Source organism: Amborella trichopoda, chromosome 1 (assembly GCF_054954075.1).
Source record: "Amborella trichopoda isolate Santa Cruz 75 chromosome 1, AtrichopodaSantaCruz75HAP2 v2.0, whole genome shotgun sequence".
Lineage (NCBI taxonomy): Eukaryota > Viridiplantae > Streptophyta > Magnoliopsida > Amborellales > Amborellaceae > Amborella > Amborella trichopoda.
Window position 1 is genome coordinate 33583036 of NC_142336.1, and position 16802 is coordinate 33599837.

Below are 16802 nucleotides of genomic sequence, written 5' to 3' on the forward strand. Positions count from 1 at the left end.
TAGACATAAAACTGAAAACACTATATTAGGTCTAGTACAAACTATCTCATAACTTCAAACTACCCATTGCAGAAGTATATTGAGTATTCTTCATCTTACTTTTATTTACCTCATTCATTTTTAGACAACTTAAAGTGTGCAGCTAATAGTATAGAAACAAGTTTACTATCCCTCATATTGAAGCGCTCAAGAACTTTAGAAATATATTCAGATTGACTTAACCAAAACTTATTTTGCTTTATATCTCTATGGATGTGCATGCCCAATATCTTCTTAGATGGTCCAAGCTCCTTAGTGACAAAATTCTTGGACATATTAAGCTTCAAATGCTTGATTTCAGTCAGATCATTGCTAGCAACAAACATATCATCAACATAAAGCAACAAACAACAAAAGAATCATATTTTAAACTAAAGTGCACATAATGATCAAATTCACATCTAGATAGCATTCAGCCAGCATAAAACTGTCAAATTTCATATACCATTGCTTAAATCCTTGATTCAAATTATACAACCTCCTTTTCAACTTGCAAACCAAGTTAGGATTGGTTTTATCCTCAAAATCTTCAGCCTGTCACATATAAATTTCTTCTTCAAGATCACCATACAAGAAGGCAGTGTTTATACCACGTCGTTCCAGCTCCAAATTCAAGTTAGTAACCCAAGATAAAACAACTTTAATAGAGTTATGTTTAACAATAGGAGAAAATTTTTTATTAAAATCAACACCTGATTTTTTCCTATAGCCTTTCAAAAAAATCATTTGCCTCCCACTTAATTATATTGCATAAGACCATTTGCCTCCTACATAATTGCATATACCAATCTATTCTTCAATGCTTTCTTCCCATGTAGAAGTTTCACCAATTCTGATATATTATTCTTATGCAAAGCATCAATCTCCTCCTCCATTGCCTTATTAAGGCAACAAATACCCTCCTGAAAAGACTCATGTTCACCACTATCAGTATATAAAGCATAATGTAAAGAAAGATAATACGTTTGTGTGGGGCTTGTGAGGACATATGAATCTTATCAATTTTGGCACAGGTGTAACCGATAGGCCTTCTTCATCTTCAATCGATCAGTATCTTCCTCATAACTAACATTAACTACATCAACACTATCTTGAGCTTGATTTTGAGTTTCTTGCATTTGTCAAGGTGAAATAATGAGATTTTGGATTTGCATATCCACAACAAGTATTTCTTTCTTTGATTTTTCTTGTTTATTTTCAACAAACATCATAATGGTCATCTTTGCAATAAGATCCCAAATGGTGAGGTGAAGAATAAAAGAGATAAAGAAATAGACGCAGGGAGACACTTGAGACATGACCATCATGAGAGAGAGACGAGGGAAGTGTGAGTTTTTAAGGGATGAGACGCATGGCATAAAAATATCAAGGGACCCTAATTGGGGAGAGATGTTAGATACACCGAGGGGAGAGATGGGGAAGATATACCCTAAGAGGAGAAAGATATGAGTGAGAGGAATGGGATGACAAAAGGTTGATATAGAGAGAGAGAGAGAGAGAGGAGGGAGAGGGAGAAAAAGAAAGTAGGGGGAGAGGAGGAAGAGGGAAAAAAGAGGGATGCATGAGCCATGACAATCATAAAAGAGAGGAGGGAGAAGGAGACTAATAATACCAGAAGGTCGGCATAAAAATAATAAGATACTATAATTGAGGAGAGATATTAGATACATTGAGGGGAAAGAAAGGGGCAGAGATACCCTAGGAGGAGAAAGATATAGGGAAAGATGAGGATGCGATGGGAAAAAAATGAGAAGGAGATGAGGGAGAGGGAGAAAAATAAAGTGAGGAGAGAGAAGATGAAGGGGACGAGGGACACATGGCCTATGAAATCATGTGAGAGATGAGGGAGAGGTAAAACAGAAAATAAGGAGAGAGAGGAGGAAGAAAGAAAAAAGAGAGATACATGAGACATAACCTCATGAGAGAGAGGAGGGACATGGACAATAATTATGACAGGAGGCTAGGGAGAGAGAGGGATGAGATGGAAAAGGTTTAGAAAGAGAGAGGGGGATGAGGGAGAAAAAGAAAGTAAGGATAGAGAGGAGGAAGAAAGAACGGAGAGAGACTCATGAGCCATGCATTACGAGATAGAGGAGGGAGATGAACAATAGTAATGATAGTAGGCTGAGGGGAGAGAGGGATGAGATGTGAAAGGTTAATAGAGAGACAGGAGGGATATGGAGGAAAATAAAGTAGGGAGAGAGAAGATGAAGAGGGAAAGAAGTGAGGAGGGAGAGGGTATTTTTATTTTCTTATTCCATTCTTTGATAATGATTCATCACCCTCTGCACTTCAGTCATTTATTCTACCTCTGTAACCAATTGCCATGAGGAAGATCATTCAGTTGCTGCTATAGATCCTATTCAAGCATCTGCACTTGTTAATCGTGTACATATACCTGCTGTGTTCAATAGTGCACGTGTTTCTGTTCTGCCTTCCCGATTTCTTGATTATGAAACCTACTTACCTTGACATCAAGCATTTCTTGCTTCTTTTTATTCTTATTCCGAGCCACAAACCTACAAAGAAGCTGCGAACCAAACGAAGTGGCAGCATGCAATGGCAGACGAATAGAATGCCCTTGATTGGATGCATGCTTGGGACCTGGTCCCTCTTTCAAAAGGAAATAATGCTATTGGTTTTTGGTGGGTCTATAAAATAAAAACAAAAGCATACGACAACATTAAATGATTTAAAACCCGTTTGGTCACAAAAGGATACAATCAACAATATAGATTTGACTTTGTCAAAACTTTTGCCCTAGTTGCTCATATGACAACTGTTCGAACAGTTAGTTCTATTGCATGTGTTCAATAATGGCTGTTATACTAGCTAGATGTCAAAAATTCATTTATTAATAGTGATCTTGATGATGAATATATACAAAGCTACCTTTTAGAGTTACAGATTCTCATAATAGCGTATATAAGCTTCGTTGTGCCCTATATGGACTCTTGTGCTTGGTTTGAAAAATTTCATAGCGTAGTCCTGTCAACAGGATTTCAACAAAGCCATCATGATCTAGCTCTATTTATGTCTGATATTTCTACTGGTAGAGCACTTCTATTATGTTATGTGCATGATATGATAATATTTGGTGATGACACCATTCATGAGATTAAATAAAAACTCAATCAAATCTTTAAAATGAAGGACTTGGATTTCTTGTGCTATTTTATAGGCCTAGAAGTTGCTTATTTTCATCATGGCTATTTGTTATCTAAACACAAGTATGGCTCATAATTGTCTCATAAGCTCACCTCATGGATGATACTAAGAGAGTTGATACTCCCACTGCATTTAATACCAAACTTTATGTAATAGATGATGAACTACTCTTAGATCCAATATTTGACCGTCAATTGGTTGAGAATAATATATTTGCCAATTTCTTTATCAGATATTGCTTATGTTGTGCATTTGGTTAGTCAACTCCTGAGTGCTCCTCGATCTGTCCACTTAGTTACAGTCCTACGCATCATTAGTTATATCATGGATACTCGACATGAGGATTTATTTTTCTCCTCTTCTTCCTCATTTGAACTTTGGGCATATATAGACTCAGATTTTGTAAGGAATCCAAGTGACTGCAAATCAACTACAAGATTTTTATCTTTTTCTTGGTGACTCATTTTTATCTTGGAAAAGTAAAAAGAAAAAACGTGAAGTCGAATATAAGGAAATGGCACAAACTACAACTGAAATTGTTTGTCTTCGATAGTTGTTTGCTGATGTGGGTGTTACTATTACCACTCCTACACTAATTTACTGTGACAATAAGAGTGTCATTTATATTTCTAAAAATCCAGAATTTCACAAACGCACGAAGTATATTGAAATTGACTATCACTTTGTTCGGCAATAATTTTTAGCATGCACAATTTCTCTTCCATAAATTGCCTCCTTTGAGCAACTGGTTGACTTCCTCACCAAAATCCATATTGCACCTCAATTCCATCGGTTTCTCTCCAAACTCTCCATGATTTCTACCAAACCATCTTGAATTTGAGGGGGAATGTCAAATGCAACTTGTATATATGAAGTTTGTTTATACTACATACGACTTCTGTATGCCTGACACTTTTGACCTATGACTTTTTTGTACACTATACAATGACTTTTGTACGCTTGACACTTTTGACCTGTGCAGACATGCACAATTGTATGTAGGTTATACTACAATTTGTAACCCTATAAATTGGGGGGTCATGTACACAATTTCCATATTCATAAATACAATATTCTCTACAAACCGAATATAGCCATTGAAGAAATCTAAGATAATTCTCTCCAAATGGTCCAAACTTTAATAAGGGCATTAAAATGTCAATAAAGGTGTGTACAGAGAATCAACTAAGTTGAATGGGGGAATAGGACTTTGCCATGTCTGCTACAAGTGAATAGTGTTCTACAATACAATTGACAATTGGGCAAAATGATTCCCAAATGAGAATTTGGGGGACCAAATTTGGTGGAGGGACTAAGGATGGTGTTTTATGAAGATTCCTGAAATCATGGTCAATTTAGTCATCACTAAGGAGGTCAAATTCTTTTTTTTTAAATGGTCAAGACCTCATTTGTTGTAGTTTGCAAATGATTATTGAGATGGTATTCACCCTGGTTTCTAATTGATTATTTTAGAGTATTTTTGCTAGTCACACAATATTAAGTTATTTTAGAATGTTATAAGATCTTGAACTTTCTTAATTTGATATGATCAAAGAGGTGTTTGATATCGCCAAAATAGATCACATAGGATTTGAATATCACCCCAAAAATATAATCCCCCCCAAAAAACAGGTCTTACTTGAATTATAAAAAATATAGAAAATACTAACTTGCAAGTTAGCTTTTCTTCGTCAAATATTGGTGCGGGATTGTTCCATCTCTCTCACATAAAAATTTGAGCCTCCCTCCATTGGTGTTCTCTCTTTATTTATAGTGGAAGGTGGGATGCCTTGCACGGTGGAATATGGGATGCCTCATGGTAGAATTGGGATGCCTCACGTATTAAATAAATAAATGAAAGAAGAAGAAGAATAGCAAAAGTGATGGTTTCCCTGGTTTTCTCTCCCATACTCAGGCTTAAGACGCAAAAGGTTAGGGAGTTGTATTATTTTCCCTTTATTGCTTGTAGTTCTTATTTAATTTGTGATATCTTTGTTGAATTTCTATGATCTGACATTGATTGGGAGCGATATTATTTTTCCTTTATTACTTGCAATTTACGAAGAATTACTTGTTATCTTTGCTCATCTATGCATTTTGGGTCTTTTTATTTTTACTTGCCTTTTTTTTTGGTTTAATATGAGTTGATAGTATTTTGTTCTGTTTTTGTTTTCTCAACTGATTCAATTCATAAGCTTGAGGGAGATGATTTTGGATCCTTAGCACGTCTAGACATGGTTTCTTTGAGATGATTTGTGGTCAATTTTTTGAGATCCACAGGTGTAAGTATCTTTGCTACTAGTGGGATTCATATCTGTAATTTATGATATTTTAATTCGTATTCATATACAATATGCATTTGGAAGCCTTCGTGATACGTCGCTTTGAATAATGTATTTAACTTCTGGAAAGCTCAGTTTATAGTTAATTCAACATACTTTGTATTTAGAATGTATACGTAAGGATTGCGGCATACATGCTTTTTTTGGGTGTCTAGATTATAAATTTAAAAACTTTGGGATAACAATCAATAATGTTTATAGATGGACACATAAAATTGTACAAGCATATACTTACATTTACGTGCTCAATAGCTTTGTTCATTTCATTCCAAGGCATGACCTGTTTGTTATGATTTGTTTTAGTTCGTTTCAGTCATATGACTACTTCATTTTTCTGTAAATTTTATTTTTAATTGAACTTGGGGCCATGGCCAACGCAAGTTAGATCACAATAGATAAACATATTAGATGATCTCCTCATCGTTCCTTGGCATGGTAACGCTTGACATTATTTAATGACATAATACTTCCATATGTTTTTTTGACATAATGGCAATTGCAAAAATTTAGGTGCCAAAATATATCATCTACTGCTCTTGGATTCCAAGACCATAATAGGGCCGACTGGACACAAGGACGTGATTCTTTTTTGGTTGAAGCTCATACACGTCAACATGATCTTGCTAAGTGATGTGATACTAGATAAACTAAAGAAGCTTGGAAAACTATTATGAGCAAATTTAATGGTAACTTTAATACATCATTCGATGTCTAACAGTTAAAGAGTCGTAAGAACCGATTATTAAAATAATATACGACGGTCAAGAAACTCTGTAAACAAAGTGACTTTGGGTGGAATGATGCATTGCAACTCATGTTCACTTCAAAACAGGGAGGATTATATCAAAGTAAGTTTATCTTGTATAAATTTATTTATTCTTGATTATTATTTTTCCATTACTTAAGTTTTACAATTTTTATAATGAATAACGAAATCTATTGTGATATACAGGCAAACCCAGAAGCAAAACAATATAGAAATAAGCCTTTTACATTGTACGATCAATTGGTTGAGATATTCGATGGTAGAGTATAATATATGTTTCTATATGATTTGGTATTATTTTATTTTATTTTCAATGCTTACAAAAAGACCCAAATTTTTAATAGGTACTACTACACAAGGAAGAGTGACATTGTCAACTATCCAACTAGTACAAAGAGGGCAAGCTAGAAATGAATCTGAGGTTCCAGACTCCCCACCTGAATTCTTGCCACAATCACTTGATTTACATGATGAACCTAATATTATTGAAGCAGAGGAGGAAGTTTCTCAAAGTAACTTGCAATGGGCTACCACCATATCAACTACGCCTCACCATAAAAGGAAGAGTCGTTTGGGTGCTGACCATCTTGCAAATACCTTGGATAAGATAATGGAGCTAGAGCAAACAACCAATTGTGATCGACAGAAGATGATGCAAGCTACTAAAGAAGATCGTTCTTATGGCGCTTGCTTAGAGGAATTGCAAGAGTTCCAATTTTCTTTTGCAGTCGAGATGATGGAACTAGTAGGAATTTTGAATGATGGATACAATAGAGTTAAAGGATGAAAGCAATAGAGCTGTTAGAAATATTCAAAGTTATTCTTGTTTTGTCCTCCTCGTTATTATACAATGACATAATTACATTATTGCAAGAAGGTCCCATGTCTATGAGATGATTTATTGATTAGGGTGAACTTAACTCAGAATTGATAAATTGTTTCTATGGACTACAAATCTAAAGAAGAAAGCCAACAAGAGGCTATGCTAGTGGTTGTTGTTGCTGCTGCATTGTACCATAGAATATATTTTAAAAAGATTCTTTATCAAACATCTAGTCTCCATGGTGCTAAATATATGCAAGAATTACTAAATGAACATCTTATCCGTTGTAAAGAGAATCTTCGCATGGAGCAACACGTCATTAAGAATCTTGTAATATCTTACTAAGGGAAAATCTCATCCAAGATTCTAATTATATTAGTATTGAGGAACAAGTGAGAATGTTTCTATACACCATAGCTCATAACTTTGACAATCACATAATACAAGAATGATTCCAACACTCTAGTTAAACAGTTAGTTGGTACTGGATGTGTTCTTAAAGCTATGTGTACATTGGCACCTCACTACATTTGCCTCTCATCAACAAATACTCCTTCAAAGATCCGTTATAGTGACATTTACTTCCCCTTCTTCAATGTACAATTTATATAACATTATTTTTAAATTTATATTTATTATCATTAGTGTCTCACCAAATTTTATTTTATGAAAGATTGTATTAGAGCAATTGAAGCAACTCGCACCCATGTGACAATCGATGCTGAGAACCAAGCCGCATATCGCAATAAAAAAGGGTTTCTTTCCCATAATGTTATGGTAGCATCTGCATTCAATCTTTTATTCACATATGTCTATGCAGGGTGGGAGGGCTCTGCTGCTGATTCTACCGTTCTCCAAGTAGCTTAACAAAATGGCTTTCATATTCCCCAAGGTACTTCTAACTCTTGACCTAATTAATAATACTAATGTAAATATGCCACTGATCATTTAGATCTTTTCAAATAAGCTAGGTAAATACTACCTAGTCGATGCACGTTATGCGAATACCCCACATTTTAGTATCCCATATCGTGGAGTTCGTTACCACCTCAAAGAATATGTGCTTGGACAAAATACTCCATAAGACTACATGGAGGTATTCAATTTGAGACATTCTTGTCTAAGAAAATTCTATAGAGTGCATATTTAGTGTACTTAAAAAGTGGTTTGCTATGCTTTCAAGGCCACTTGCATACCCAATTAAAAAACAAATCGAGTTAGTTATTGTAATTTGTTTTTTACATAATTTTATTCGTATACATTATGGGGGTGATGATTGGATCTATGAGGAATATGACAAGGAAAATCAAGATCGAGTACATCAATCAGAGGATTTTGAAGAAGAAAATAATCCATGTGACGCTGATAGTCGATCGCGAGATAGCATTGCACATAATATGTGGGCTGATTATTGTAACAGAAGAAGCTAGTTTCTTGGTTAGTTGATGCTATTATGTTAGGTCAAATAGGTTCTATTTTTTTACATATGGGACTATGTATCATTTTTCATTTTTTTTAAAAATAATTTCTTCACCTATTAGCTTAGTTGGGGATCATGTCTCTATGTTAATTTTCTAATGGTGCAAGTTTCTTATATGGAATGCCAATAAATTTTTAATTCAAAACAAATAGTCTTCCTTTATTCCTCTTGTTTAAACTTAATATCTTACGTAATAAAGGTTGGAGGTCACTAGTGATCTCCCACTCTTCTTCTCTAATGCGTTGTGCTTATGTAAATTATTGGTTTTTACGCATACTTTTTATGAGGAGTCCCTATCTTTAATGGTGACAGAAAATATAAGTTTGTTACAAATCAAATAAATGCTTAATGAAAAACTTCAATTTATTATGATTGTCTTCCAAACAATCAAATATCTTAAGGGAAAGGTTTCTATGCTTCCCCTACAGCATAGAGGATATGCTTCCTCTCCATCCAGCTATCCAAGTTTGTTCAAGAGAGTCATTCACCGTTTGATCTTAAATCCGACTTCTCAAAGTATTTTATTTTTAGTTTTTTTTATACAAATTATATGAATATAAAATTTGGTATATGCTATCTTATCATTGGGGCGCATCTATAAAAAATATTACAAATATTTTTTCGATAAAATATAATGACCAAAATACCCTTTGAAATTTTCAGGGGTATTTTGGTCATTTTATTTTATTGAAAATATTTTTTTAATATTTTTCACTAGTAAAAGTTTAATAGAGGATTGGACATCCAAAATTTGGTGTCAAAATAGTGTACAGAAAAAAAATTAAAAATAAAATAGTATAGAGATGTGACATTGTGATTGGGGTAATCTTAGCCCTCCATCCAGAATGGAAGGTTGGATAAGGGGAAGTATATAAGTTTTATGCTGTAGGGGAGGCATAGAAAGGTTGCCCATATCTTAAATCCTAGAAAATTCTAAAATGCTAGTAGACAGTCAAACATGCACAAAAAGATACATATTAGGAAAATATATAATTCACATATATGAAAAGCAGGCAATGCCTTTATTTAGGGTATGTTTGCTTGCACTCAAATATCTAGATATTTCATAATTTTGTATAATTCAAATAAGTTTCGATATTGAAAAAGAAAATGTGTATTTGACAACCTAAAATTGCATCCCAAAATATCTATATTTTCAAAAATTCTAGTGTGACTTGAATTTTGCAGAATACCATTACGTTAAAATAACTTTTGATGGGTTTAGTTGTCTCCTCACGAGAACTCTCTCTCTCTCTCTCTCTCTCTCTCTATCTTTCTGTCCCCTCCATGCATTAAAGGAATGGCACCATCTCTCTCTAAAATCCCCATTTCCTTGACCTCATAAACCCTAATTCTCCGCCAAACACATTAGAAAGATCCTCACCTTCTCACCCATAACTAGAAATTCAAGTCTTCTTTCTTTAGATCAAAGAAACGCTAGACCTTTGCAAACCCTAGCTAGAAATTCAGTTTCTCAAAGCATGAACAAGAGCCCTAGCTTTCCAAGCCAATAATGCATTTGAAGAACCTTGGAAGGAGCAACCAAATCTCAATGAAGAGCAAATCATATGGATCATTAAAAAACCTTGGATGGACAGTTAGTGTTAGAATTTGTTGGAGCATACATGCACATACATTGAATGGAGAATGGAGCGAGAACACAACATTTACGACATTTACGATATTTACATTGAATGGAGAATGGAGAGAGAAGAAGAGAGAGCACAATATTTATGTGGTTCAGGCAGAAGCCATATGTCCACAGATTCAAAGCCCAACGGGCTACATCTTTACTATTTTGGATGAATGTTTACATCAATCAATACCTCTATATATAAAGGACAATCACACAATTACAGAAGATAAAGGGGCACTCTCTTTGACGTTGTCTTTCTCTCTCTAGAGTTCATGTTCCAAGAAAGCATATGTTCATCATCGAGGTTGCGCAATAAAGGTTTTCATGAAGAAGTGAGGTGAAGATAAGGGTTTTCTTTGTCGTAATAGAATATCAGCCCTGCTCCAGTCAAGAATGACAAGATGAAGCTTAACCATGAGACAGGCCTTCCTCGAACAGGCTTTACTGTTGCACTAGTGTCATCTGAGTCTTTGACCTTCTCCCCTTTCGTGGAACCAGTGGTAAAGTATGTTATTGAGCTTTCTAGGGCATTATCTATGATGTCAGGGGTGTACAGAGTACGAGATCTAGAGAGATGGATGAGGAGCCTGTGTGACAATATCACCTTGCCGATGATATCCAAGATGACGATGACTGAGGTGCCTTCCCAAATTTCCAGTGGCAGTAGGAATGGAATAGTTTTCCTTGTAGAATTTACATCTTCGGCTCTTTCCATCGGGTGTTGTCTCAAAGAACTTGAGATAAAATGATGTCATCGATTTCTTTTTGGGTTTGTCAACAGGACAAACATTGCCCTTTTCAAAAGGACCCAACCCAATATCAATTGCATCAATGCTTGCCTCAAAGAGCATGGGCTCTGCTATCCCCGTTGGTTTTGGAGTGTCGCTTTTCGCACAGAGCCGCCAGCCGTAGGAGAGAGAGAGTTTAAGAGAGAGAGCACAACATTTACGATATTTACATTGAATGGAGAGTGGAGAGAAAAGAAGAGAGAATACAACATTTACGTGGTTCAGGCCGAAGCCTTATGCCCACGGATCCAAAGCCCAACGAGCTACATCTTCACTATTTTGGATGAATGTATACATCAATCAGTACATCTATATATAGAGGACAATCACACAATTACAAGAGATAAATACGATATGATTCTTAGAGATAGAGGTAAATAGTAGGAGGCCTTATCACCAAACTAACTTGATGACCAAGTAACTTTGACTTGGTCTCTTCTTATTTTCTAGATATCTAATCTTATCAAGAGATATATACCTATACATCCATAATGATGTATATCAATATGAACCCGAGATATCCATAACTTAACACTCCCCCTCAAACTCAAGATGCTTTGTCACAAAGCAGTTAGAGTTTGAACAGTACTAAGTTGCCAAAAAAGAGCAGTGACCTTTAGATTGCTTGAACAACAAGCACAAAAAAGTGGTGGCATGCTTCAGGAACAGACCTCAGAAACATCTGGGATCGAGTAACGAAAAACTCGATCAATAACAGACAAACAAGATTTCAGAATTTCCAAGATCGAGTAACGAAAAACTCGATCAATAGACATGATCGACTAATGGAAAGAAATTTGATCATCTCACAGGATGGAGCAACAATAAACTCCATCATCCAAGATGATTGAGTAACGAAAAACTCAATTATTAAACATAGGCATTCGGAGCAGACAAGATCGTGTAAACTCGATCATCACGCAGGATCGAGTAAACTCGATCATCACACAAGATGGAGTAACGAAAAGCTCCATCATCTAATAGGATTGAGTAATGAAAAACTCAATCATCAAACATGATCAAGCAACGAAAAACTTGATCATCAACCAAGATCAAAAGATTCGATCATCGAACAAGATGCACTTGGAACTCTCTCTCGTCCAAATTCCTCTCTCTTTCCTCCTCAACATCAAGCCTAAACTGCTTCCGTCTTTGTTGCTCTCTCTCTCTCTCTCTCTACTTCGCGCTCCTCGTGCTTCACCTCTCGCTCTTTTAATTGTGCAAATTGGTTTGCTAAATAAACCCACAACCTATTACTTCTCTTCTTTTTCCCCTGCCTTGATTCCATAGGCTCCACTTCTTCATAATCAAACCCTTCTCTATCATCCTTTACAAAATTCTCCTCTCTCTCATCTCCCTCATACTCAAACCCCAATCCTAAACCCAACAAACCATTCACATTCCCATTCTCATCGATGAGAACCAAGGATTCATTTGAGGCCACTACCAATATCTTACGGAGACGTGAAATGTGTCCGGTGATGATCACCAATGTCTGCCAAAACACAATTGAACCATGGAAGCTTTGACCTATTTTTGCTAGGCAAGAACATACCAGCCTTTGACATCAAAGAAGCCAATCCCAAAGTCTTCGTGGTTGCAGTTTTCCCTCCAGTATTTCGCCTCGATATCACCACCACACTTGTTCTCTTCTCGACCTTTATATCTATTGGCACTATCTCGAATTCTTCATTACTATCTTTAGACTTGGGAAGCAAGGGGTGCCTGACACCTTCTATATTCATAATCAAATTATGCTTTTTAAAGGTTTCTATTCCTTCATTCCCATGAACTCTGATAAACTTGGGGAGATTTCTGCTAAAAACTGTGATAAGTAGTACCAGAGCCACTGGTATCAAGAATTATGGCCCCAGGCAACAAAGACGTATGTGTGGCCCTAATCCCAATGCACATTCTAGATCGACGCCCGGTTACTAATGGTGTATCGATGCTACCTGCCTGAGAAACCCTGATTGAGATTTGTTTCAATAGATTTTCCAGGTGTTCCATGTCCTTCTTCCTCTCGAACCTATTCAAAGACCCATATGATGAAACCTCCATTAACTTATTCATGACCCTCTTCGCTGATCGAAGAGTTTGGCTCACTGTGCATAACTCTTGAATTGTGCATAGCTTTTCCTGACTTTGTAGACCTGAGGCAGAAGCAGTTTTATCATTCTATTTGCTCCCTGAAATCACCTTTATGTCACCAGCGAAGAGGGTCTTGAGTATGGTGCATAAGGTTAACCTTAAAAGCAATGGGCTTGAACTTCTTCTCTCTAGTTTTCATCCTGGCTATTCCGTTCGCCATCATTTCCTTTTTTTTTTTTTTTTTGGGACTGAATTCGAGCCAACAATAGAGGCAGAGTTTTCTGAACTCACCGCAGTAGTTAGACAGAGAGTCGCAATCAGATTGAGGGCTTCACCGATAAGAAAAATTAGAAACAAAAGACGAAATACCAAATCGTAAACCCCGATCAGAGAAACTGGAAACAAAGGCTCGATGCTTGAGAGATGAAATATCAAATTGGCTCGATGCTTGAGAGACGAAATATCAAATAGTGAACCTTGTTCTGATACCATGTTATAATTCGTGGGAGCATACATGCACAAACATTGAATGGAGAATGGAGAAAGAACACAACATTTACGACATTTACATTGAATGGAGAATGGAGAGAGAAGAAAAGAGAACACAACATTTACGTGGTTCAGGCCGAAGCTTTATGTCTAGGGATCCAAAGCCCAACGTGCTATATTTTCACTATTTTGGATGAATGTTTACATCAATCAGTACCTCTATATATAGAGGATAATCACATAATTACAGGAGATAAATATGGTATGATTCTTGGAGATAGAGGTAAATAGTAAGAGGCCTTATCACCAAACTAACTTGATAACCTAGTAGCTTTGACTTGGTCTCTTATTATCTTCTAAATACCTAATTTTATCAAGAGATATATATCCATACATCCATAATGATGTATATCAATATGAACCCGAGATATCCATATCCTAACAGTTAGGGCCATGAGTTATGTGTCAGTCATAAAAAAACATAGATCAAGATAATATATTATCCAAATAAATGAAAAGTATGCCTTTATTCATATTTCAATGTATATGAATAATAAAATCTTGTTTTGTCAAACACAGCCTTAGATTTTCAAAAATTTGAATATTCTAATTCTGTTTTATCAAACAAACTCTTAATGATATCTAATCAAAATCAAGATTTTTATTGAATAGAATAATATATTAGAATCTTACATGAAATATGCATTTCAATAGGTAAAGTTAATGGCATTCAATCAAGACAAAATCTTCTATTTAGGTAGAGGATTGTCTTGGAGAATTTTAGTAAAACTTTCATATATTTTGGACATCTATAGGTCGTCTAAATTAATTAAGATTGGAAAGATGACAATATTTACTTTTATTTGACCAAGATTTTGATGCTCCAAAGCCTAAATTTTTATAAAGTTGTGGAAATGTCTTAAAATGCTTTGGTAAAATTTTATGAATTTTGGAAATTTTGATGCTCTAGAGACTAAATTTTTATAAAGGTGTGGGCACATCTATAATGTGAGAAATTTGGAAGGAGCAATAGCAATGCATTTTTTAAGGATGATCATGAGTAGAAAAGAGAGTGCTCCAAGTTGCAATCCGCCACATAAACGAGACAATCTTTAGCATCAAGTTACCTATTCCTTCTGGTATAAGTGAAATGCATGTCTTACATGCTTTGGGGGTTATGCCTAGTGAAGAACTGAAAATGAATCCTCAGATAAAAAAAATCTAGACCGCACATGGACCATGCTAGATTAAGCTAAACGCTGATAGCTCCAATGCATATGATATTGTTGTTTCTGGTGATCTTTTAACTGGGAAGTCAAGAGATTTGCATTTGCAAGGCAATTATTGGTACCGATAACGAGGCTAAGCTACATGGAATCTTAATAGGAGACGAGAGGAACCTGGAACTCAACACCTATAAATCGAGGTGGACTTTCTACTTGACATATAATGGTGCCTTGGCTTACAAACTAATATTACAGGACGTGGGCCGCTTTACCCTATTGTGGTTTCCAATCTTGCTGACATCACCCACTGACATCTTCAAAAGAGTTCACTCCCTAATCTATCTGAAAAATGGGTAGGGGTTTGTTTTCTCCACTAGAATACCCTCCCCCCTCCAAAAAAAAAAAAAAAAAAAAGGGCCGAAAACGATGCCCTGAGAAAGTTCAATTTTTTGATGGCCAATCTAGGTGCATAAGGAATCATCTTTTCTTGTTTCATTCTTTCTGGACATTACTTATATAGGGATTCTAAAGTAGATGCCAAATTTCAGATCAAGAAAATCCTTCTAAATTCTTTTGCCTATGGAAAATTGTGTAATTTGCCCCTGATTGAGCATAATACACATGCTTAAGAGAAATTGAATTAGTTGACCTTAGGTCTACTCCCAAAATGAACTAAGTTTTAATGGATCTAGTATTGGTCAATCACTTCTACTTGCAAAAACTGTGAAGCACCCTTCAAGAACCCCTTCTTTTAATGGGTTGAAGATACAAAATACGCTATAATCTATTATCTTTTCCCTTAATTGTTGGGTTTATGTGGTCTTTAAAAGCCTTATGAGTGCTTGTAAAATAAAATGATATAGTGAAACATGAACTCAGTGGGAGTGTGGTCCCTCGTGGACCATACTAAGAAAACGATGGTTTGCTGATACCGATCTGTGCTTAACGATCTAGGCCAGTCGATTGGAAAAAACCATGTTACTTGGGTATGATAAACAAACCGATGAGGGTTTATGGGTTAGCCCTTCATGAGGTAGGAGAACATGCCCGGATGAGTGAGCTGAGGGACTATGTGACCCTTGTGTGTGATGGTGGCCTATTAAGACGGGGGCCAAAACCTCATCCATGTTCCATCACACGGTATGCATATTGATAGATCGTTCCGAAAAATCAGATATCCACTTTTGGGTGAAGTGTATGTATGTACGAGAGATACCCCTATGTGCCATAGAGCTGTAGTCGCATCAGGTCGTGGTGACCTTGACTCGTCTCTAGGAGAGGACCTGTAATCCACAGATTCAGATTGCGACCCCTTGATTCTTTGACCTGACTTTGGCGACCTACTAATGAGCCCCTGCTTGGACTGTGGGTCATGAGAAACACTGGGTGGGTTCGATAAAGCTAGTGTGGTCTGTAGTCCATAGTTGAAGGTGGAGTACCCCGTTATTACGTATTGGATTCCCAAAATCATATGGATCATTTTCCCATCATATTAATTTAATTGCATTTATTTTATTATTGAAATGATTTTAGTTTTATTATTTGAATTTTATGAATCTCTCAATATTTTTATTATGATTTTGGGACTTATAAAAATACAGTTATTGTTCTTACAAAGTTATAAAAATTCAAATATATATTTTAAATTGTTTTATTTAATTTTATAAATAATATTTTTTTTATAATATTCCATGGGGGCCCATAGTACACATATGGGTGGGGGCCCACATGTGCCACGAAAGGGTGGCATGCCCCACCCTCTTTGGATTCTCTTGTTTGCTTTTAAGATAAGGCTAGTTTGATTTGTGGTATGTGGTCAAATCTTGGAAGGGATACATTGACCATGAATTTATCTATTTTGTAGCAAGTTTTTTTTAAAGAGATATGGTCAATTTGAATTAATATGGATCTTATCTTATTTATATTTGGTAGTATTTATCTACTTGATATTATT